The sequence below is a fragment of the Sinocyclocheilus rhinocerous genome, unplaced genomic scaffold, assembly GCF_001515625.1.
Source record: "Sinocyclocheilus rhinocerous isolate Xijiao unplaced genomic scaffold, SAMN03320098_v1.1 scaffold2559, whole genome shotgun sequence".
In the NCBI taxonomy this organism is placed as follows: Eukaryota; Metazoa; Chordata; class Actinopteri; order Cypriniformes; family Cyprinidae; genus Sinocyclocheilus; species Sinocyclocheilus rhinocerous.
Window position 1 is genome coordinate 99,291 of NW_015658761.1, and position 7,691 is coordinate 106,981.

The following is a 7,691-nucleotide window of genomic DNA, read 5'->3' on the forward strand; positions in this document are numbered from 1 at the left end:
ATGATCATAATTAATAATTGACGTGGGTAGCTGAAAAAAAAAAAAGATTTTGGGTGAGCTGTTATAGGCCTACCCTTGTGTTGTGTTCGGGGTCTCTGAGTCCCCAGTTATAAACATGATTAAATGTCCTACTGACAGCCCTCAAAGTGACTGAATAATCCTTTTATGCATGGGATTGTGAAGCGCCAGTTTTTTCAAACCAGCTGTCCCGACCTTCCGATACTGCATGACGTTCGAAGCTTCAAACGTCATCAATCACGTGGTATTGTCATTTCGATACAAGCATCGGCACAGTGTGTGATACAATAGTGGTTTGAAAACTGCATCGGAGCTGCGGTATCAGTTGTCCCATCACTACCATGTTTATTTCAACCACATGGTCAAACCAGTTTCATTTTAGCGGAAAAGGGCACAGCTAACAGTTATTCATTTTTCTGAAGTTGAGCATAGCTCAGATTATTACAGTAGCAGTGATTTATTCCTTGGGTAGGAAGGAAAGCCAAAATTTTGCTAAAACGTGGGGTAAAAACTCTTCGCAAAGTTGCATATGACATATGTTGTGTTAAAAATTATTAATTTGATATTGCCAGAAATACTCGTTGAGATGTAAAATAAGTCACTTGTAGCGGTGGTCAAGGGTATGTAGTGTAACATGCTTTAAATGTTATGTAATGTTATTCACACGTGTTTTCTACACTCCTTGTGACAAATGTTACAAATTGTTATAAATTGCATATCAGTTAGTCATGTGATAAAGGATGTTTTTAACTCTTTATTGTATAGTCTGTAGTATGTTTTTGGGTGATAAACTCATTTCTTTCTGTGCATTAGTGAAGATGTAATACTGAACCTCTCTTGTTGCAAATGTACAAGAAAAAAGCACAAAGCTGCATAAACCGATATGAAATGAGATCCGTTCTGAACTCTATGAAGATGTTTCATTTTGATGATGAAGATTCCAGCTTACTGTTGTACCTGATTATAACTGTTGCTTTTGCACTAAAAATCTCATTAAAACCCTCCATGTGATACCCAGAGAATGAACTGGATTGAACAGTGTCCTTCCTATCCATCTATTTGTCTTTTAATTGTTGAGATAAACTGCACTTTAATGCACCTCTGACTTGTCTGTTTCTTTTTTTCAGAGTACAAACCACAGATAGGATTAAAAGGTCAAGGACTTTTGGAACTATCTATTCTTCCCCAGCAAATTGAAACGCCTTTTCCGTTTGAGCTAAAGAAGAAGGAGGAGACACTTCTCTTTTCTGTTGTGGCACTGGGGACATCCAGGAACTTGTGAGTGTGGGTGGCGCTCGTTCAAAAGACTGCGATGCACCGCTTAAGGTCTTGTGCGGCACGGCTCAGGCCGATCACGGCCTCACAGACTGCTACCGCTCCCTTGTCAGTCCCTAACAAAAAGTCTTGGGCATTTCGTCATAACAATTCCAAAAACGATCCCAATACAAGTATACACTGAATTTCGGTCTGTCTGCAGATGCTAGGTTGCAGCTTGTATGTGTAAGGTCACAATAGGGCCTTTCGCACCGCTTTAGTTCCAGAACTAAATGTACAGTACTAAAGTACTGGGACGATTTTGCGCGAACTATTTTCCAGTACCATTAAAGGGTTGCATTTGCACCGACAGTGTGTTCTAGGAAATGACGTAAGCCAGTCGACAGCGACGTCATTTGTGCGCGGCGTTCAACAACAGAAACAAAGAAAAACAACATTAACAACAGGAGGATGGAAGACGCTGTGATCGGAGCTGTGTTTTTGTTGTGTCTCGCGGGTTTCACAATAATGGACATGGAAAGTCGACGTAAGCCGGTCGACAGCGTCGTCATTTGTGCGCGGCGTTCAACAACAGAAACAAAGAAGAAGAACATTAACAACAGGAGGATGGAGGACGCTGTGATCAGAGCTGTGTTTTTGTTGTGTCTCGCGGGCTTCCCAATAATGGACATGGAATGTCGACGTATACGTAAAGCGATTAAAAGAACGGAAAGGAGGACTAAGAATCTCCAACGACAACTGGCAGTGCTACATTTGCTACAAGTGCCTGCACTTCAGCGTCCGTCCATCTATCGCTGTTCTCCATACTTGCAAAATAAGTTGACACAATGTTTACAGTATGTTTACACGGCGTTTTAAATCATGGCGGGGGAGGGGGTTTTCGTACGCGTTTGGCCAATCAATGTCTACTTACGTCACGATTAGTACCAGTTGTGCTGGTTAGACCCTGCTCCGGAGTAGGAGCTAATTTGGTTCTCGAAAAAGGCAGTCCGGTACTAAAATCGCACCCAGTTCCGGCGGTGCGAAAACTCCAAAAAGTGGGTAGTTCCACAATTAGTTCTGGTACTATGAAAAGGTTCCCGCGGTGCGAAAGGCCCTATTGCTGGGATCCCTGTAGTATTTTTAGAGCAGTCATGAGAATGTGCCGGTTCCAGGACACAGTGACACATGACGTCTTTGTGAGTGTTTAGGCTAGTTGTTTTCATCCAGTGTACTTCTAATGAGGTTTTATGAAATGACCTTCAGTTATAATACCTTCACAGTTCAAAAGTGAGTACAACGTCCAGGGTATCTTGGGTTAATGTTTTGCTCAATGTTCTGTTTATAGATATTTCCCCTGTCCTTCAGAAAATTACATGCTCTTGGATTCAGTTTTATTTTTGTTATTGTGCTACAAGATCACATTACGTCACATTATTTTAAAATAGTCCAGTATAGAACATGTTTCTGCGGGTCTTAAAAAGTCTTTGTTTGCCTCTCCACAAAGTAAGGCCTTAGAAAGGTGAAAAATCTGAGCAGTAAGTCTTAAATTCATAAAGTCATGCCATTAAATGTTGCATGCATTGCTAAAAATCTTCCTCAGTATTTTTTTTTGTTTTTCAGTACAAATATCTAAACATACTTAAATCAAGATACATTTACCTGAGATGCAAAATTAAGATATGAAGTCTTGTTTTAAGTGAAATTGAACAAAATTACGTATGAAACAAGAACAAATATCTGCCAATGGGGAATGAAAACTTGTTTTCCCATTGAAGTAAGTTTTTTTTTTTTTTTCTTTTTTTTTTTTCTTTTTTCTGAGCCCATTGGCAGATGTTTGTTTGTTTGTTTGTTTGTTTTTAACGCATCATTTTTATCAGTTTTACAAAAAGCAAGAATTCTTGTCATATTGCATCTCAAGTAAATGTATCATGATTTAAGAATCTTAATCTTGGACGCTGGAAAACAACAAAAATAATATGGAACAACATCACTTTTTTGCAGTGTGATCAGTAGGTACAATAACAGTTAGGGGTGCTCCGATCAGGATTTTTTAGGCCGATCACAGAAAGCAGTATCTGCCGATACCGATCTTTTTAAAGCCTTCTTTTTATCATTTATAACTATTTATAGTGATACTCCAATCAGGATTTTTAGACATTTAGTCAGGGCCTGAATTTCATTTTTGAAAATGGGGGGAATTCCCCTCTTAGGTGACTCTTGTGAGAGGGGAAGCAGCTTTCACACAGGAGTCCGCTACTGATCCGTGGCTGTTTACCACAAACACAACATGTATCCATTATTTTGATTTCAAATCCAAACATTGTCACTGAAAATGCTTTTTCAGCATTGCAATTCTTTTTTTACACAGTACAGTAATACAATCTTTCACAGACATGTTTAAACACAATAAATATAAGCAACACATTATTCAATGCTTTTTACTTTTGCATTTACTTCTAGATTTATATATTAAGTTGCTCAAGCAATTGGCAAAACATTTTAACTTTTCTTACATTATCACAAACTTACCATTGACAGAAATAGTCAGTTCTACTGCCTTTCCTTTTGCATTGAAATCTTTATTACAAGCAATCCTACGGTTCGTAAAGAACTTTGTTTTCCTACCTCCACGAGTGCTATCTATTATTGCCTTTTTACCTAGCCAAAAAGCCATATGTGTTGACTGTGAAACACAGTAGACTTTAATAATATGCATTTATGGTCTTCAATCTGTTAATATGAGCACGGAAAAAATACTCACCACTTATGCACTGCAAACGGAGTAATGTGAACCTGGCGTTATGTTTGCTGCGAGTGTGCATGAGCATGAGCGTACGGTCTCCAGGAGAGCGTGTGAGCGCTGAATGGTTAAACACTGGCAAGAATTAAAAAGAAATGCCAGTTATTTCCATATTTTAGTATTTAGGAGAAAAGCTATTCAAACCTAAAGCATTTTTTTTAGTAATCAGTTTACAAGTCATTAAATGCTCCCTAGACATTTACATTTAGAGAACATATTTATGCATTGTGTTCCCTTCAATTTATTCTTTGAATTTTATTTACTTTGTCTTAAAAAAGCCTTACATTTACATTTTATAAAACCTGCAGAAACCATGTATATAAGGCTGCGTTTACACTGGAATAAAGAAATTAGATTTTTTTTGCTCACATCTGACACGGATCGGAATTTGTTGCACATGTGGAAACACAAAAATCTGCATGAGATCCGAGATCTTTTTCGCATCCGATCTGGGCCACTTGTGGTTTTAAATCAGATAAATATCCAATATCTGGACATCCGACCTACGTCTAAACACGCATATCCAATTTCCCTCAGAACTCCAAGCCACCACTATGCAAGGATGACACGTTTGCCCATAAAGATAGCGTTTTAATGCCGATGTGCTGTATTGAGCACGTTATTGAGGTGGGAACATATAGGTAAGGAAGTGTGCAACATTCAGGAGCTGGTTTTCCACCCCTGCCCTGTGAATTTTATAAATACAATGTAACGAATCAGCTCATGGGAAATATGAATAATTAATCATAACTAGTTATAATTAATTATGAATATTTTAGATCCTGTTAAATCAAATAAAAATTAGTGTGTCAGATTGGTCGAGACGCTACAACAACAACAATAAATACAATAGCTTCGCTACTAAAAGCTACATTATATTTCTCAGCAATGAGGTGATAACTTAGCTGTTGTAATTAAACCAACAAGCTTCACTATTAGGCTACTCGTTTGCACGTTCTCTCCTTAATTCATTCAAATTAATTCAAATAAATATAGTCTTACAGTGCTACCTTTATTTCACCTCAGAATTCAACAATGAACGAGCTGTAGATAAAATAACATGAAAATTACTGTTATTTTCTGGTTGTACTGTTGTTTTCTTTATCCGTTCAGTCAGATTTTGTGCTGCAAAATATGCATAACAGCCGTTGTCCATGCTGGCAGATAATAATGGCCACTCAACATGAATTATATTAATAATTTTAATAATAAACGCGCCTTCAGAACCCGAGGGTCTACCATGTGCATAGTAAAGCGATCACTGACAATCATTTTGGGTGTGAATCCATGTAAACAGATATCGGATACCAGTCATGTCTAAAATGAATGTAAACAGGCGGGCCAAAAAATCGGATATGGTCAAAAGATCGGATCTGTGCATTAAGACTTGCAGTGTAAACCCAGCCTAAGTAAACTGGACCTGGGCTGCATTTCTCAAAAGCATTGTGAGTTAAGTTAATCGTAGAGGCCATTGGTGGCAAAGGTTATACAATCTACTTAGGCTTACAAATACGATGCTTTTGGGAAACACAGCCCAGGGGCCCGTTCTTCGTACGTCGCTAACTCAGTTAGCTGGATTGGTTTGTTGACGATTTGGCATGATCTTGGATTATTTGGTTTTTCGAAGCACATCTTGGACTTGTTGCTGGACTTGCAACAGGTCCGTAAACTTAAACCTGCTCGGTAGCAGGCTTATTTCATGTAAATAGGATTAGATTGCATCTTTTTAAGTGGAATTGTTATTTAAAATCTATCCCAGCCACTGCTACTTTATTACAAGAGTACCCTACTAATCCGGGGACAATCATTTAAAATTATAATAATTTAAAAATTAATTTGAAAATAATATTATAATGTTGTGTAATCTGTAATACTATAGACACTGCCAGTTTTACTCATTGAAAGTAACTAATTAAAGAAAATAAAGAAATAAAGAAAATAACTTTATATAGTATAATACAGTTTGTATAATACAGTTAATCTGAGTTGTGCATTAATTTGAGTGATGACAGCTACACAACGTTTTTGGCAAAAGGGAACGCCACAGCCATTTTTCCAAGTTCTCACTAAATCATCTAGTCACATGGATGAGCAAACTCAGTCATGGAAGGCCACTGTCCTATAGAATTTAGCTCCAACCCTAATCAAACACACCTGAACCAGCTAATCAATGACTACGTTTACATGGACATCAGTAATCTAATTATTTACCTTATTCTAAATAAGCCAATATTATGATTATGGTGTTTACATGAGTTACTTTTAGAATATTCCTTTCATGTTCCTGGTTTACATGTTATAGTACATAGTTCGATTAATGGCACACGTCATTGCGTCTCCACGTGACGCCATTCGACGTCCCCTCCAGAATTTCACATAAACATATAGTTCGTCTTCGTGATGATGCCATGTACAGTTTTGGGTGTTTCATTTTTAATTTTATGAAAGCTTCAAGTGCAGTTAATTATTTGTACGTGCATTCAGACGATGGCGGTGTTGAAGCTCTTTTATTTGCCGTCAAAGGGTTGACATGCCGTGTGTGTATCCTGTCGCAAAATGCGGCGAAAAGTCCTAAACGATGGTAATAATGTGATTAAGGTGTTTACATGTCTATTCTGCACTTCAATAATGCGACTAAAATAGGAATACTCCACATGGCTTCATTCGATTAGTGTTTACTTCGATTATGACTAATTTTATATGACTAATTTAATAATATGACTAAGCCGGATTAAGGTAATCAAAAATCTCTGTTTACATGGTAGATTCTTAATCAGAGTATTGTCTTAATCGTATTAAAATCGGAGTATTGTTGTCCATGTAAACGTACTGAATGTCTTAAGGATTACTAGAAGGCTGCAGGCAGGTGAGCTTTATCAGCTTTATCAGGGTTGGAGCTAAACTCTGCAGGACAGTGGCCCTCCAGGACAACGTTTGCCCGTCCTTGATCTAGCCAAGTTTTATTAAAAGCCCATTCAGATCTATTATTTCCATAAATTGATACCTGACAAATGGAAATCAAACTGGTTTATTTAAAAATCACAAACTAGTTGGAGGGGTCATAGAAAATCATTTGCAAAATCTCATTCCTGTCTAGGGCTTTTCTCTTATAACTTTGCACCTGAATTGCAAACAAGTCTTCTCTCATGTGACAGGCTTTGAGTTATTTGACAAATCACAGTATAAACTAGGGATGTCAATTTTCGATAATTTCCATGATTGATCGTCGTTTAAATTAACGATCAATTAATCGATTAATCGTTAACTTTAATGCAGCAAAATGCGTCTATTGCAGCAGCACGCAGTCACCGGCATGACAGGATGTGCAAAAGCCACTCAAAAAAAACCCCGCTTTCTCACCCGAATTAAAGGGGTTTTAGTCTGAATAAAATGCTAGTAGCAGGATTGTAAAATGAATAGATGTGATTATGATAATTTGATAAAATGAAGAGAGCGCGCCGTACGTTTTTTAGATCATTTTACTTTGTTGACTGTTTCCTATCCCGACACGGAGACCGCTGAACGCGCCTCTTTAAATGGTTTCGTGGTGCTCGTTATTGTATTTTAAAACACTATTGCAATGTTTTCAACTGACATTATGGCATTTAAAATAAAA